We start from the raw sequence: 18,266 nt of genomic DNA on the forward strand, positions 1-18,266 counted from the left end.
ATTAAAAACATAGAAAGTTGTGGTCAAAAGACAGAGACCTTTGAATTAAGATAAATTCACTCCATATTGGGCTATTTTTGTCCTGGCTCCAAATGAGTGCTCCAAATGATATTCATTCCACCTTGCTGGAGCCTGTTTTCTCTGGTTGTCGGGCTCAGTTTGATTCTATTTCAGATGATCCCTGTATTTTAGATGATTCCCTGATTGCCCATGTGATCTGTGCTGCCCAGACGTGGTAGCAACTTGCTGGCTGTGTGCTGGAGCAGGGTGGAATTATTTTTCTTCCAGGTGCTTCAGCAGTTACTATTCTGGAAGCTCACTTCCATCTCCTTCCTGTGATCATTTCTTGCATGCTGGCCATCCCTCCTGTTTAGAAAATCTTTTTATTATGTTCTTTACTGCAAGCACTAAGTCCATTGAGTGCTTTCTGGAAGGTGTTTTATCATGAACCTGTGAAATGTGTGGTGTTGCGGTCATGCAAATAGTGGAGAGAAGTGTTTAGCAGTGCAAACTGAGGACCTAGAGCCTAGGAGTCTACACGTGGGCCAAAGTCATCAATGTCTGCCAGGACATGTGGCGATCCAGCTCCCCACACTACAAGAGGACCTCACTGGGAAGTGCCAGCAAATTTGAAAGCAAACCACAAGAATTTTCATTTGCATTGGTGTGCCTCCCCCCACCCCTCATCTCTGTTTGCTGAGAAGTGAACCTTCAGGGCTCTTAACCACATGAAAGTAACTAGAAAAAGTATTTTTCAGTATTACTTTGGTGCTGTAAAACCATTTGCAACAGATTTTTCCAGGAACTTCTCTGTGATTTGTAAGCATTAGAAGCTGGTGGAGGTTGAGAACTTGCTGTTGCAGGCCCTGTTCCTCACTTGGGCAGAAATGGGTGCTCAGATTTGCTGCCAGGGAGAATTTGTAGCCCCCCAAGCCTGGAACACTGGAACACAGCTCAGGAGGGAGAGTCTGAGACACAGCTCTGATTTGGAGGCAGAGCTGCCTTCTCCCAGATTCCTGGGAAGGTCAGAGTGTCCTGCTATGTGTTCAGCACCTCCAGGAGCAGGAGCACTATTTTGGGCAAGTAGCAGTGCTGCATGCTTAGCAGGATTCCTTGGTTTTTTGCAAAGAACCACTTCTTGCTTTGTGCAGGAGGGCCTGTGCTCCCAAGCTCGCCACTCTGCAGTGGAGCATGAACTCGGTCTTCATCCTGCCCTACACAGGCCAAACACCAACAGCTGTAGCATCAGCACAGTATCTGCATCTACCTGGGGCAGGCCAGTTCTCTTAGTTTCTGCCATGCATAAAACTTCCTTTTCTTCCTCTCTCCCACTAACTTAGGGAAGTAGGACCATTGTCTAGCATTAGACAAAAACCTGAAGCAAACTAGCAGAGCCCTCCTTTCACACAAACTATTGAGCCCATGAATTTGGGGAAACTCCTGCCACTAGACCAGAGATCTAGTTTGTTTTGCCACATCCACTTAGTAGTTTTGTGGTTTCCCAGTCTGGGAAGACTTTTCTTTTTTTCTTTCTGACTCACAGATCATGGCAGCTAATGGATAGAGGAAGTATTGCTGTTGAGGTTTGAACTCTGACAGGAGAGTGTTATCTGACAATGATGATGGCAGATGGGGAGTGTAACAAGGATGAAGCTCGTGCTAAAAAGTAGAGAGGATGATGTTTGGCATTTACTTGGTGGGGAGGGCAGTTGGGTCGCAAAGGTGGTAGTGCTGAGCTCAGCCATTAGGAGAAAACTGGTTGTTTTAACTGGAGTATCTGGCTTGAAGGGATCATGCTCAGGTGTTGGGAAAGCCCTTCCACTCTGTAGGGTTGAAGAAGCAGCAGCCTGAACCTGAACTGCTCCCTGCACAGCAGGGAGAGCGGTGTGGGGTTCCCCACCAGAGTTCCCCCAGTGTGTGCCTGCTGCTGGCTCTCGCAGGCATCACTGCAGAGGTGCTTTCCCCACCTTCCCAGCTTACTGAATTTAAGAGCTCCAGGTTACCTTGGATTCCTCCTCCCCGCACCCTCTTTTCGGTTTTTTGTTTGCTTGCTGTCTAAAGTCATGCTTAACCTCTCATTCTGCCCACATGCTCTGTTCACAAGGCTTAATTGCTTTTTGTGCTTTCAGGTAACACCCTCCTCTATTCTAAACACCCAGCTTCTGTGCTTGTTGCAATGGCTATTCTTGCTTTTGAGAAAATAAAGGATTTGCTTTTCATGTAAAAATAGCTTTATTATTTCCATATGCAAAGAGAAATCAGGGCAGGCATGTTTCCAGGTCAGCCTGGAGATGGGGTTGGATAGTGAAACCTGCTGTTCCAAAAATGGGCTGGAGCCGGCAACAGCTCTTGATCTGCTGAGCAAAGCTAACTGACTTGGAGGGAGGTGGGATCCCTTTTTGGGGTGCACAGGCATCATGCTGGTATTCTGCTATGGAGAGGAGCCGAGCATTGTCATAATGAGCATTTAACTCTGTTAACTGCTTATGTTTGTTTTACAGTTTTCTCATAATCAGGTTCTTTTGGTAATTGTAGGCATGGGTTTTGCATAAAAGATTACAAAGGAAAGTTTCTTAGGGCATAGTCTATACTGCAAGAGTATCTGAGTAGAAGATGTTTGCAGGAGCAGTCTTGTATTGTTCCAAGATTGTGCTCAGTTCGGTACTGAGTAAATAAACAGTAAATGTGCAAATTTCGGGCAATGTTGCTCTAGGCTTGTTTTGGATACTTCAGCTGTGCTTTGGATTTTGTTATCTATGTTAGCCTTCTGACTCTTATTGCCATGTATTTCTAGATTTGTATGAACGAGATATGGATCTTTTTCATCTTTGTATTTTGCTAGTTCATATTTTTACTTCCTTCAGGCATATTATAGAGGTCTCTTTAAGGCTTTTAAAACTGGTCAGCTTGAATTTTTCCTTTAGCTTCACAAAAGTCACTACAGAAGTAAAAAAAGCACAGAAGGGGAATTACAGGCAGCATTAAAAATGTTCCTTCAGAACAGAAAAGCAGATTTAACATGAATTAAAAACTCAGCTCTGTTTCAGAGTTGCAAAAGCTCTTTTATTCACCAGAGAACTGTTAAAGCTAGTAATTTTTGGCATAGTATCGGTCAGGGAAGCGTGACAAAGTGCAGTGGAATGCACTGAGCTGCGATCCAGCAGTGGTATTTGACTTCTAGTGTATGGAGCGTTGCAGGAAGTGCTGCAGGGGGATGGGGAGGCCTTTTAATTTCGTCAGCTACTGAGTAACAGTGTCCTCCTTCCTCAGACCCCACCTGCAACAACAGGGGATCCACCGTGGTTGCTTGGGTCAGAAGACAAAAAGTGAACAGCCTGCACGATCTGCTCACAACCCGTCTGTTGTCTGAGCACTGCTGTGCAGAGTGCAGTGAGATGAGAAAGTTGTGTGAAAGCTGTGTGAAAGAGCAGCGTGTTTGGCATTTCAGATCAACTGTGCATGTATCTAGACTGGGATCATATTCCCAGCCCCACCATGCTAGAATATGAAGATTCTTCAGCTGAATTTCTGCCCTCACTGGAATCAGCTGTAAAATTCCTAGTGATTTTATCAGGCTAGAGTTTTGCTGCCTATTTTGAGCAATAAAAGAGTCCTCCTGTTTCACCAGTACACACACATGCTAAGTCCATTTACTTAGGGTTTGACACAGATTTTGGCCTTAAATGGAAGTACATTCAAATCTCTTTAATATTGATAGCTTGGATTTCAGATTACATGGACGACTGAATAACCAGTTAAAATAACCAGCCAGGATATTCCTGTAACTTGTAGCATACCTGGTATTTTCCCTCTTTCTTCTCTAAATTATGATGTCACTTTCCACATAATTTTCCAAGCATTTGTAATGACATTAATAATAAAAAGAAAAAAAGGATCTTTCCTGGCAGAACAAGGTCTTTGGTTTATGACCTGCATATTAGAAACTGATAAAACCTTGGTGTGATATGGATGGTGTTACCAGTGTAAATTGCTAACAAGAGTTTTGCTGCTCACTTCGGGTTTCACATTTGCACTGCAGTGGTTACCAAATAAAAAGCCGCCATTACACCCTGACATTGGAGTGAAGCTGTGTGGTGCAACATTGTTGCCGAAAATGAGGTCTTTACCCAGAAGACATTGCAACCTGGATTGATTCTCTAGGGTAGAGGTGTAAGAAGGCTGCAATGCAGAAAAGATGAAAGGATAATGATATTCAGTGGTTTTATTGTTTGCATAGAGATCTCTGTTGTTTTTACTGTCTGCTTATTTAATGTTCTACAAGAGGAGACCTTGAGGTTGTATTGGAAGCATGGCTAAATGTTCAGAGCAGGAATAAATGAGTAGTCAGCTGGTGGGATGTCCCAGTCCATACGCTTCAGTATGGAAAGAATGCAAAGTCACTTGGCAGAGAGATTGCTTAGATGGGAGCATTGTAATACTCATTGAAAGCACATTTGGCTTTTAGCACAAAGATCCTATTTAAAATCTGGGCTGCCAGATTGTTACAGTTTAGGGTACTTCTACTCTAGATTCCTGGCTCTAACCTTTTACAGAGAAAAGCTGCAAAACTATTAAAATTGATACACAAGAATCATTACAGTCACTCAAGTAATGGGCTGCATATGGAACTACTATGGCTGTATTACTGTTTTCTTTTGCAAGGCAGTACTTCAGATAGTTCCAACATCTCAGCTATTGCATGTTCTGAAACATAAATCCTACACATTTCATTTGTGAAAAAAAAAAAAGCCTTAATTCAGGTTTTCACACGTAGTTTTGTATGTGTATAAATTTATGTATGCATGAACGTCTAAGCCTGCCTGTCATTGGCCTCTGTGGTTAGTCTCTGAAGGTAGTGGCAGACACTGGAGAGCTTGATTAAAAGAAATTAACCATAATGTCAACAATTTTAAATGCTGATGGATGCCTTGGAGAAGAGGAATAGACAGTTACAATGCCTGTTACAGGAAGCAGATGTTGGCCTTGGAAGCACTGCTTGAACACTGCTGTTCAGGAGTCACTGCATCTGTGATTCTGCATCTCACAGCACTATCCCAGGCAGTGTGCACACAGCTGGAAGCCCAAGTTAAGATGCACACAAAGTGAAAGTGAGAAAAGACCATTTCTCTGGAGCTGTAGGAATTACTGCAAGATGACCTCTCAGTGTAGAGTGAATCTGATCATCAAAATACAAGGGGCCGTCTCCATGTATCATCACCATGGAGGCTTAGCATTGTTTTGGGCTTGGCATGCTGGAAGAATACAAACACAGATCTTCCCATGAACCTGCAGTGTGGTATGATGCAGGGACGTATTTAACAGTACTTGGCAACATGCACACAGGTTAGCAATCAGTAGGAGTACTGTCTCCACCCAGTTATCTTAGGGCAAGTTTAGGAAGTTGAAACTTGATTGCCTAACCAGGCATGTGTCCTTAACTTTGGCATCTTTGTGGAGCAGGTGCAGAGAAACTGTATTCTTTTTACTTCATGCAGAAATCAAGACACTCACCTGTGCAGTCCTGCACATTGTTGAGTCTTAGTTTCAGGAACTCTGTCTTATGAATCCTCCCTCCCATGCCATGTAGGTTGTGCTTGTTACTGCTAGTGTTACCCCACTAAAGCACGGGCCAGTTTTCATTCTGCTTCTGAAACACTCAAGAAGAATATTGCTCAGTGTGGTTTTGCTGTAGACCTCAATTTTAAGAATCTGTTTCCTCAAGAAAGAAAAGCGATCACATGTCTCTTTTTGGTTTCTTAATATTTTGCACCCTTAAAGATCTTAAAGAAACACTGCTGTCTTTAAATAGTATTCATGCAGCTGAGCATGGGCTGTAACAATAATAATGATGATGATAAGAATTACAGAATCACAGAATGAGTCAGGTTTGAACAGACCACAGTGGGTCATCTGGTCCAATCTCCCTGCTCAAGCAGGGCCATCCTAGAACACAGGGCACAGGATTTTGTCCAGACGGTTCTTGAATATTTCCAGTGAGGGAGGATCCACAACTTCTTTGGGCAACCTGTTCCAGTGCTCGGTCACCCACACAGTAAAGGAATTCTTCCTCATGTTCCTGTTGAACTTCCGTGCATCAGTTTCTGCCCATTGCCTGTTGTCCTATTGCTTGACACCACTGAGAAGAACCTGGATCCATCCTCTTGGCACCCATCCTTTATATATTTGTATACATTGTTGAGGTCCCCTCTGTTTTCTCGAGGCTGAACAGGTCCCTCTCCCTAAGTCTCCTCAGGAGAGATGCTCCAGTACCTTAATCATCTTCGTAGCCCTCTGCTGGACCCCCTCCAGGAACTCTGTGTCTTTCTTGTGCTGAGGAGCCCAGCACTGGACATGTCAGATGTGTCTCACCCACCGGGGCAGAGTAGGGGAGCAGGATCTCCTCCCTCGACCTGCTGGCAATGCTCTTCCTAATGCATCCCACTGGCCTTCTTGGCCACAAGGACACACTGCTGGCTCATGGACAGCTTGTTGTCCGCCAGGACCCCCAGGTCTTTCTCCACAGAGCTGCTTTCCAGCAGGTCAGCCCCCAGCCTGTGCTGGTGCCTGGGGTTATTCCTCCCCAGGTGCAGGACACTGCAGCGGCCCTTGTTGAATTTCAGAGAGTTCCTCTCTGCCCATCTCTCCAACCTGTCAAGGTCATTCTGAAGGGCTGCACAGGCCTCTGGGGTACCAGCCACTCCTCCCAGCTTTGTGTCGTCAGTGAACATTTACCTAAATGATACTGGGCCAAGTACTGAACTTAATAGTAATAATGAAGTGTGAAAAACAATTGCCAGTTCTCCTATCCAGTGATACGGGTTGAAAGCATTGGAAAATAAGAGTCTCCTAAAAGTTTGAGTAAAGACTTGGAGAGGTGAGGAATACTGATCCACTGCCAGTATTACTGGGAACTACTAAGCAGATGCGTCAGCACTAAGTGAATTTTTCAAGAGAGTGTATCTGTTTGAACCTTCTCAGACTCCCTCCTCAGACTTCAGCCATGAAGGAAGGATAAGTAGAATCATGTCCTCTGCTCTGCTTTCCTCCCTCTCCTTTGTTTCAGTTTAATCAGGTTCAGACTTCTCTAGTGTTGAAAATACTGTATTTTCATAAGAAACATAGTTGCTGTGGAATAGATCCAATATATTCTAGAGTTTTAGAGGGTTTTTATTGGCTTGATACAGTGAGATTTTTTTTTCCTTTCTCCTGTGGTTTAAGATTACTCATCTAACATGTTGATTTATAGCCTGTCATGTAAGACTGTTTCCCCTTGGCTATATCTTTTTAAATGATCACATGTATTTCTGAAAAATGTCCTGGTTTTGCCTTGAAATATTAGGTGATAACTGCAGAAGTAAGGGAGGGATTAGCTTGTTAAACTTAGTATGAAACCAACATGAAAATATGGCAATTAAAAACTTCCTTAGGGCAGCATAGAGGCAAAAAAAAAAAAAAAGAAAAACCTTATGGTCTTAGATATCACAAGCATATTCTATTCACCTGGGAAGTTTGTAGGTTGGTGTGAAGGAAGTAGAGGAGACTCCTGGGCTGGAGCTCCAGGAGAGCAGCTTTTGTTGTTGCTGCCAGAGCTGCCTGTCTTCCCTCTTGTTCCTCCCCAGTTCATTCTTGCAAGCTGTGCCTGCACAGGGTTTGTGGAGCTGAACAGTGACTGATTGGAGAAGTGATCCAGGTTAAAAATAACTTTCTGGGGATGATGGAAGGGACATGAGCACAACTGCGGAGTACAACAGGGAGGCACAGAAAGCAGCAGAGAAGTTGAGAGTGGTGGCGGCACCCTTGGCTGTCAACCACCATCAGAGGAAATACCGAGAGAAAGCTCAGCCTTGCACTCACATGCTCTCCTCCTTCCAGCTGTGCTCCAGAGAGGGCCATCTGCTCGCTGCTGTCTCATCTTTCTCCTTCTCTCACCAAGGTCTTATTGCCCCAGCTGAGCTGCTGCTGAAGTTAACCCCAGCTGTCTTGGGGCAAAATGCTTCAACAGCTGAATCACTGGTCTCTGCTAACCCAGCTGGCCCTGGTGGCAAGTGTGATCAGGCAAGAGGGAAGCAGGCGATACCTCCGGCACAGGGAGAAGTGACAGGCAGCCAGGGACAAGACAGAAATAGTTTTCTGCCGACACATTTGCAGCTGGAACGTATATGTGAATACTAAGTTCTGAATGCTAAAAGTAGTGATGTAGTTGTTTTCTATACTGGCTGTGCTGATTTCATTGATGGCTCGTGACAGGTTTGTGAGATGATACTAATGTTAAGGGGATGGCATTGAGGAGAATCTTCCCAGAGGATTTCTTTTCTTACAACAACCTAAATACATCTCACAGCTTTTGCATGTAAATGGAGTGGAGCAAGAAAGATGCTTCTTCAGTACTGTGTGTCTTGACTATTAAAGTGTGCCACTTGGCTGGTAGCCATCAGAAGTAACATTGAGGTGAACTGACTAAAGATAAGGAAAAAAACCAGTTTAAAAAAGGACCATTTCAGCGTTAATGTGAAAACGTAGAAAGAAATAGTTTTATACTTTCAAAGTATAATTTTGAAAATAATTACACAATAAAAGCAAAGCTGGATGACTTAGTTCTTTCAGTTCCTTTAAGTTCTGTTCAACAGTATCTAATATTTATCCCCTACTCTTGTATGTTGAACTGGTCTTGGATTCCTGCTTACATTGTTCCTCTAGGACACTAATTAAAGCGTGTTATGAACTGGCTTCAATTTCTTTTTCATTTATTTATTAATTTGCTTACTTATTTTTACACTTCTCTATTCTCGTGGAGCACAGGAGCAGTCGAGCAGAGCATTATCACAGAGCAGAAGTAGTCTTCATGCTTCTCGTCAGTTTTGGGGACCTCAGTGGGCATTTCTCCCTCCCCCCAGTAGCTCCTGATCTGAAGAAGATGCAGCTGCTCTCTTTGGGGAATTGTTTACCTCTCTGTGGAATCTTGTCCTGGTCAGCTATGTGCTAAGAATGTGAATAATTTTGCTGCGGCTGCTTTACATGTAAAAAGCCTGACCTTAAGAAATTTTATCCAGCTGAGTTTTTTTTCTTTGTCTTTTTCTTTTTTTGCCTCTAGCACTGGTAGATTTGAGAGTTTTATCTTGCAACTGCAGAAAGCTGTGGTAACTTTGAGTCGTATAAAGCATTTAGTACAAAGAGATATTTTTGTACCCTTGAAAATCGTTAAATGCCAGTCACTGCTGTTTAGCAGTTCTTACTTTTGGACCTGTAGTTATATATGTGTATTTGATAGGGTTAATGAAACTAAGTTAAGCACTGCATGGAGACCTCTGGAAAATGTCTAATAAGGTCCCTAGTGCTGCAGTGTAGGAGTATATTGCATTACAAGATTGAGCGTATTGATTTTAAAATGTTAAAAGCTGAATGAAGGCCTTTTTATATTACCTGAAGGAGAACTGGGGGAAAGAAAAGAAAGATAGCATTACAATCAACGCATATAATTCAAAAATGCCAACAAAATATTAAAAAATAATAACTTTATGTAAAAGTGTTGTCTCTTCCTACTGTGAACAATAAATACGGCAAGTTGCCTTGCACAGCACTTGCATTCGGTGTGTATGTGTCTCTACAGAAAAATATTAGGAATCTCAAGATAAAACCCAGATGTTTCTTCAGTCACGTGAGGTGTGCTGTGTTGCACTGGGAGGCTGAGAGAGAAAGTAGCCTTCATTTGTCTCACAGCAGAGCTGTATTTCTCAGATATATTTTTTCTTTTAGACTCTGCATTACTGCTTGATGTCAGCTGGGCTCCCATTGTGGTACAAATCCTCAAAAGAGAGAACAGCTCAGTGGTAATGCATTCCAACCAGATATCCTGGAGGTTTTATATGTTCTATTAAAGTACTCCCCAAAGAAAAATTAGGGGAGCAAAACTCTCGTAAAGTTCTAAAGGCCAGATCAGGAATATGCTGGAACCTTGTTTTAAAAATTGTTAGTACTTGACCTTGAATATGAATGGGCAGCTTAATTTTGCTGTCTTCACTTGAATTTTCCTTGCCTTGGAGGTTTTAAAACAATGCTTGAAAGTTCTAATGGTTTAAAACTGAACAAATCACCATATAATGTTACAAGAAAAAGCAGGTAGAGGAATATCACTCTTTAAATGTTAAAATCTTATAAAGTAAAAGAAAATTTGTAGTGCCTTAAGTAGGCAGCACTCAGTAAAAATGACAGAGGCACTGTTAACAGGATTAGGCACAAAATTCAGTTTATAGAGTTGAATATGGAGAAATGCAATAAACAGTACTAATGCATTGCACATTTGCAGCACCATGTAACTTTGTGGGGAACAGCTGTCTATGGCAGCACAAAAAAACTCTTCCAGTCTTTGACACAATTCTTTTCTATGCTTTGGGGCTTTATTCCTGGACAGCAAACCTCATAACTCATCTTGCTGAATCTGAATACCCAGTTTACAAGTTCCTTGTATCCAATTTGTCTAAGAAATAATTCATAAAGTCTGTGAATATCTGTAAAAATACGGTATTCTACATAATATATATGTATCTTTTTAGTAGAAGGAAGAGCAATGGGAAGCCCTTATCTTGGTGTCTGTGGCCACTGAAAAGAAATGCTTTGATATACAAATAGCATTATTGTAAATGTAATGCCAGCCAAATGCATTTTTGGCTAATGCGTGAGCAATAAAATTAGCAAACACATCACTTGCTGCTAATGAAGAGGAATAAGCTCATCATGAAACCTTCATTGAACTGCTATTCTATCCAGCTTGATTTACTTGCCCTGATAGAGTAAGAAACATCTGTCTCAAAGGAAAAATTAAAAAGAAAGAAAAAAGGGGAGAATACGTACGCTGGTAGGAAGGGGTCATGCTATCACTCTGGCAGCCCAGGATATGACAAGTGGGTCTGGAGGAGAGCATGGATGGCCTGCTGCTCTTGCAGCAAATATGCCCTAGTTTCTAATAAGTGTAAATACTAATACTGCAGAATATCCCACCTTAGAGAAAGAACATGAAAGAGCCCAATTCCAAGAGCAGACTTAAAAGAGTTTGTATGATGCTTATTAAATGACAGCTGGCCTTTGCACAGCAAGGTGTTGCTTTTGCAGGAATTGCCATCTTAATGTATTTAGTGATTTAAAATGCATTGTATCAGGAATAGGTTGGGTTTTGGTTTTTATCTTTTAAGATTGCACACCTTGAGTGTAGGGACCCTCATCTGGACTCCCGGAGTGCAGAGTAGCAGGTTCGTCTCTTATTCATGGCCAGATTTCATATATGAGGACCCTGGCCCACAACTGGCAGTGAAGCTGTCCTGGAGCACCCTTCTGAAAACAGCAGCCCTGTTCTGCTGTGTGCTGCACCTTTCCCTCAAGGCTGGGCTCAGTGCTACCCCAGGTTTGAAGATGCCTTCTGAGCAAGGCTCTTTGCTGTGTTCTCTGTGTGTTGAGAGTTTGTGAGATTCCAGTGGAATCAATAAATTCCTGAAGGCAGCTTGCTGTGATTTTTTTTCTCCAGGGATTTGTATAGGTTCTTTGCTGGGTGCTGCAGTGTTATTGACATCCTCACATTAATAATTACATTGGTATTAACATCAGCACTGTTGGCCGAATTTACGTGTTTCATTAGGCTGAGTCAGACAAGGGCGAAAGTGGAGGAATTAGTCTGGTGGAAGTCTATCCATTCTCTTGGGCGGGAAAGCTTTCTGATAGCATTAGTGACATGCACAGCACCTCTCCTGCTCTACTGATTGCTTCAGTGTGCCTTATGAAGAAGTCATAATAAAACACTTCCTCTGTGTGTTACTTTTCTTGTCTTTTCAAGCTGAGTTCTGTCTTTAAATTGAGTTTCTGGATTCATTGTTGCTTTCCGGATGTGGATCATACCAATCCAGAGGAAAGTTTCAAACCAAATGGTGGCTTGAATCAAGAATTTGAAGATTCTTGCCCCGTGCATACCTTCCTCCTAGTTATAAAGGCTGTAACTCCTGATATTGTCTGCTATTAGCTTCTGGTGAACTCTGCTACTCAGTGCTGCTGCTGAAAGGGTTGTTTGCTTCTCTTTGCATCAACCCAACTGCTTTACTGTTAGGATAAAAGAAGTGAAAAACAGGGAGATGGGAGGTGTTGCATTCAACACTTTAGTAACTTGAATTAAAATCCAGAGGCTTAGTAAAATGCTCTCCACTGTCTTGGACTTCTGTGCCATGTAGAAAGGTTTTGCTTTGAAATACCAGGTAGTTCCTTGAGTTATAGTCATAAGCCTCAGAGTTTGCCCAGTGCTGGACTCGGTTTGAAAAGGGGATGGTGTGTGCGATAACGCCTCTAGTTAATAAAAAATGTGAACAGGAACCTGGAAGGGGGTTTCGGTAAAGATGATAGTGCTGCTTGGTTTGAGACAACTCAGGAGCTTATATTTGAATTTGTTTTCTAATTGCCCTCTGTTTCCTTTTCCTCAGGGTTCAGAAGCTGTTGTAGGATGTTACCTTACCTTTGCAATACTAAAGGTGTGACCTTGTGGGATCAGGAGAAGCTCTTAAGCCACACTGGTTAATGCAAGGCATATGGCTGGAGCACTGTGTGACAGAATGCAGGTCACTGCAGTGGCTGCCAGACAAAAGTGAACTGGAGCCCAGGCTGAAACTGCTTCAGACTGTGTCCAGAGGGTGGGAAGTGCCCTGTTCCTGTAACCAAAGCGAAAATATTTCAGGGAAGTAAAATAGGATCTTTGAAAAGGAGTTTTGTATGCGCTTGCATGTGTGTGCATGTGCATTCACTCACACATGAAGTAAGCAAAGCTCTTCCATGCTGCTCTGTAATGTAATCTTGCCAGTGCAGTAATTTGTAAATGCTGTTTATAACATGATTTGCCTCACTATAAGGTTTCTGAATTAGCACATAATAGTGCTCCTGCTATTAGGAAATATTAGGAGACATTTGTCCAACTTTCTGTCTGCTGATGGACCCGCCATGGGTCATTTGGTTAGACTTGAACTCAAATAGTTTAAATAGCTCTCCAATGAGCATACTTAAAGTGTAATGAGGAACAGTTATGGCTGTATATACAATTGTTTGTTCTGTTTTAAATTAGAAATCCTTTTCAAAATAGGATTCCTCTCTTGTGTTTGTGTAGGGCTCAGCACAGTGCAGAAGGCTTTGGGGTACCATCACAGCAGAAAGGATTTTGTGTAGCTAGGAGATAACCTAGAACACTGCAGATGTACAAATACACATTTTTCCCCCCTCCTTTATTTTTATCATTGATGTAAACCCCTATGAGCTTTGTAATATAGATAGTCCTGGAGTACTACATGTGTTCAAAATGGAATGCTGTGTGCTCACTCCTTACAGCTCTGTGCTGATGTGGGATCTGAAGCAGTGTGTTTTCCAGAATGGGAATTTTCTGTACTGTTGGCCAAGTATGATTGCTAAAGCAGGAGTGTGTGCTCTCTGAAAAGCTGGGGCAGTGAGCAGGTGCCTTCAGAAAGGGACATTAGAGCCTTTGAATAGGCAGCAAATCACCACGGATCTTGGGTGTTTACAGCATCACTCTCTTCACCAAATATGTGGGGAAACAAGGCTTCTGCCATCAGCTTTTGAGATACAGATGTGCTTTTTCCAAGGCTGGTGTGGACAGGGAGAACAGGTTATTTGTCACTGTTCCTCAGGTCTATCTATTAAGTTGCCTTCATGATAAAGCTGTCTGCACCCTGGTCCCCTTCCTCTCATGCCTGTGTCCTGGCTGGAAGAGAGCAGCTCAGCTCTGTTTTTCCTTCCCAGTCTACTTGAAAGAAAGGGAAAAAAAAGTGGTATTCATGGTGGCTCTTTGTTATTTTCACTCACTTTATTATTGTTGTTAGTGTTGTGGCCTCTCTTCCCTTGCTTGTTTGTTCTTTCATGGCACTTGAGCTTTGTGCAGAGTGCAGCTTTGTTGCCTGGGGCAGGACCTCTTCCAGCTTCCTTCAGGCCTCCCCCTTTCCAAATCCTTTCCAGAGTGCCTGATGTGCTTCCAGAAATGGTACAGTAAATGTGTATGTAAATATAATAAAATTATTTGTTTTATCTGACTGGTGACGCAAATAAGAGTCTTATTTCTTCATTAAAGAAGTTCATGAAGAAATAAGAAAAAAGTAATGTCTTTTTTTACATATTGCTTTTAGGGGGCTCACTTGAAATTAGATTAATGTAAAGGAAACCATATACACAGCTGTGCACAGGTTATAGAATACCTATATGCGTGTCAGTACACACACACACTCTCTGGAACATCAACAGGAGCTGTCTGATGAAATGTTCTGATCAGATTTGAAAATTCACATTGCAGTGCATGTGTGTTTTCTCTTTAAGCAGATTGCATCTCTTGAATAGTTCATGAGAGCTTCTTGAAGTGTTTACGTATGCGCTCTTTGTCTGGAGATGCTTTGTTATAAATACTTCCTTCTTTTTACAGGCATTTGTTTGGAATTATGCTGAGCAACTGTGCTTGGTTTATTTCCAAATGTCTTAGCTTTGGGACCATGGATTGGCTTATAGCCTGAAATTCATATCTCTCCTTTTCAGGGGAAGAGCCATATTTGAACAACTCATAGAACACAAGGACTGCAGTGTAAAATGGGAGGTGTCCCTCATGAAGCTCCCATGGCCAAACACAGTCTTGCAATGAGCTGTGGTGGGAGAATGGACTACACAGGCTTAGTTAAAAGAACAAACAAATACCAGGAAAAAAAATAAAAGAAGTTCTATGCTGCTAGGTAGTATAAGTTGCATAGTGTTAAAAAGTATTTTGATGTAACTGGTAACTTTTGAGGCATCTGACAAGAAGTTATGTTGTATTTCCAGTTGCTGTTCTCTCTGTTTTTCTCCTCTCTTAACCTTTTTAAGTTGGCGAAGGTGTTACGGTGGCTGGTCTTTATAAGTACCCTGCTGCTAAATCTATATAGCACTTTTTTCTTCTCTTGGAAGAACTTAAATAGCTTTGATTAGTCATCAAGTTAAGGAGAAGCTTCTGGGAAGAAACACTAGAAAAGTCTTTTCTGTGATACTTGTGAAAGAACTTTGTATTCACTATAGGGCTAGTAAAATACAAAAACTAAAGTGATAGATTTCAAATATTAGTATCACTTGTCTGGTTCATTTGTTTAATTTTTAACTATCCAGAGTTGTTTTAAATCCAAAAAGATGTTAGAAACATTTTGATCACCAAAAGATGGTTTGTGTAAGTGAAAAAAAGTAACCAGATGATCTAGTTACTTTGTTTTATTTTGTCTCATTCCTTCCATAGCAATAGCAAATATATCTATGGAAGGAATATAGTTGGACGTCAGGAAGAATTTATTCACAGAAAGAGTGATTAAGCATTGGAGTGGACTGCCCAGGGAGGTGGTGGAGTCACCATCCCTGGGTCTAGTTGACGTGGTGATGTTTGGTCAAAAGTTGGACTTGATGATCTTGGAGATCTTTTGCAACTTTTGTGATTCTGTGGAATGTGCCATATTCTGTGGCTTTGAGGATTAAGGTAATTTATTTCAGACGTGGTTTGTGGTGGTCATGATACAAGGGTTTCCATGGTGGGACCCAGTAGAATTGACACTTCAACCCTCTAACATCTTTTTGCCTAGTACTCCAAGTTGTGTATTTTGACCTGGACTTAATTACCTTATTTTAATAATAAGTTATCATGCTGCCATAAACACAACAATAACAGGAACCCATTGTACTGGATGCCATATAAGCAGAGTAGTAAATATACCAGTCTTCTGTTGGTGAATGTCTAAATAAAGACTAAAAGTGTTGGAAGGCAAACAGAATGAGCAGTGGCATAGCAATGACTGTCACATTAGATTTATTTGTATTTGTTTTTCTTCTGATAGGGCATTTACCAGAGCACTGTATCGTTTACAAAATCCTCCCTCTGTCTTTTGCACATACTGCCTTTGTTAGTTCTGCAAATATCTGTTGAAAATATATATAAAACCCTTTTGGTTAAAGTTGTTCCTTACCTGCAATTCCCCATTCCTAATTTACAGTCATGTATTTTTTCCATATGTTGATGTGATTTAACTTAGCGAGTCTTACATTTTGTCATGTGTCTGTATTCTTTTTCTGTCTGCCCAGTTTTGTGTACTACAGTGTGTCTCTTCTGCATACTTTAGCCCCTAGTAAGCTTGGAATGAAAAAAAAGAGGAAGCACTTTGACAGTGTGAGGTGGGAATGCACAGTCAGTGCAAAGCAGAGCTAGAGCATCCAGCCAAAAGAATGGATGACCTCCAGAGCTGGAGTGCTAGCAGAATTGAAAATAATTCAGGAGCACAAAAGGTAGAAGTGCTGTAAGCAAGGACTAAAAGCCAGGTTTAAAGCCCCGAGTGACTTCACCACAAGGATGACTTTTCCACCACTGTTGGCACATCATCAAGAATGGTGTGCATAGCTCTTATCAAAATCATGTCCCAGTCTGATCCTTCTTGATACAGAGATGGGCTACTACACCAATAAAGGGAATGAAAATCCTCTTTAACAAAAGAAAGCTAAGTTCAGCCCTGGAGGCCCAGCTATGAGCATCCCTTAGTGTGAAGGGGGCTTCACTGTGTAGGTAACAGCAGAACTGCTATGTAAAGACAATCAAAACTAAAATCAGAGACAATAAACTGATCCTGCATAGTTTAGGCTGAAAGTGAGAGGGAAGTTTATACCTGCCTAAGCAGGATAGCTTTGGAGGAGTTTGTAACAGGAGCAGTGGGGGCAGAAAATCCTTAACTAATCATGGGGTAGCTGTCCATTAGTTTCTGAATGGTTTACATGGTTTCTGAATGGACTAAGTGATACTGCAGCACTCAGTAGGTTTCTGCCACTGCTAATTTTCTCCTGCTTTTTTGATGCACTAAAACTGAAAAGCACTAATGATACTCAGGATAATATCTTAATTATGTGGCTAGAATATTTTAATCAAGGTTATGGTAGGCATGGGAATTTATGTGCAAAAATTTAGCCCCTGGTGTTAGCAACCTGAAAACAGGCAAAACAAAAGTACGAGTACTAAAGTGGATGAAGTGTCCAACTAGAGAATAATTGCAGAGAGAGAATATTACAAAATAGGTTTCTCTTTTCTGTAGGGCTGCAGTGGTTCTGATAGAGTACATTGTACGCATTGTTTCCTGAACTGCTTGGGTTTTGCATGTTTAAAATCATGAATGAAAAATCCTACAATGGGGGGCTATCGCAGAAAAGCTTGTAATCAATGCTGGATCATCTCTTTTGGCATGAGCTTTATTTTTTTCCCTTCTGCGGGGAACCTGTATCTGTTTCCTGCATCTGTCACCCATCCTTCTTAGTGAATGGAAAGCAAGTAATTAATTTTTGTTGTTGTTAGCAATTAATTACCCTTGCCAAATCTTGGAGGACCTATTGTCTCCTTCAGACACAATGTTCTTGGGAAAAAGTCTTACTTATTGTAACCTCTTGTGCAATCTTCGCTTGGATGATAAATACATCTTGGCAACAAGGAGCTTTCTGAATGAAAAATGTTGCTGGACAACCCTGTAGTACAGCAAGAACGCAAACCTCTGCCAATGCTGGTGGAGTGCAGCCAGGCGGGAGGGTAAAATGGGGAAAGCCTTTCACACTGCCTGCAGAGCACAGAGTGAGATGAAGTCTTTATATGCACACATCCAAATATCTGTTTACCATCAAATAAGGATTTTTCCTGTTGTGCATCTGAGCTCAAAGGTGGCCTTCCTTCTAGCAAAATCTTGAAATCTGTTGGAAAATCGCCATCTACCAGTGCAGGACTGGGGAAATAACAGAGAGCATGTGGACCATGCAGCAGTTGGGTTTAGGTAGCCTGCTGTAGGAACTAGCTGGGAAACTCCACCCTCCCCATTTTTTTCTTTGAGTCCACAAATTTGAGATCCTGCAGTTTCCTCAATCTGCTTTGTGGTTTGTGGCCTAACTTTGGTTTTCCATTAGATCTGTCCAGAACCGTAGGTGACCACTGAAACCTCATTTTAATATTGCAGCTGTTACATTAATTACAGAGTTATTAGAGTTAATTGTAAATGCACATTTCCCCCTGTAGCTCTTCACCTTTACTTTTTCTGCTTGATTTTTTCATCAATACTTAGTGATGTCTGGAAGCAAAAAGGTGCATAAAAGCCCTGCACAGAGAGATGTTTGAATCCTCCAGAGGGAATACAGAGAATGAGATGGACTGGGTGCGCTCTGTTCTCTTGAGGTTTCTGTGCACACTGCCGTGGGCCTGGCAGCTGGCTGTGGGG

General features: G+C 41.8%; 2 protein-coding genes across 3 annotated transcripts in view; both read left to right on the top strand.

Moving 5' to 3' along the window:
* The window catches only part of EEF1AKMT1 (eukaryotic translation elongation factor 1 alpha lysine methyltransferase 1), a 169,224-nt gene that overhangs the window by 14,776 nt on the left and 136,182 nt on the right, over positions 1-18,266 (top strand). The window lies entirely within an intron of this gene.
* The window catches only part of LATS2 (large tumor suppressor kinase 2), a 45,033-nt gene that overhangs the window by 10,437 nt on the left and 16,330 nt on the right, over positions 1-18,266 (top strand). The window lies entirely within an intron of this gene.

The sequence above is a fragment of the Corvus brachyrhynchos genome, unplaced genomic scaffold (genome assembly GCF_000691975.1).
Source record: "Corvus brachyrhynchos isolate BGI_N302 unplaced genomic scaffold, ASM69197v1 scaffold363, whole genome shotgun sequence".
NCBI classification, from domain to species: Eukaryota; Metazoa; Chordata; class Aves; order Passeriformes; family Corvidae; genus Corvus; species Corvus brachyrhynchos.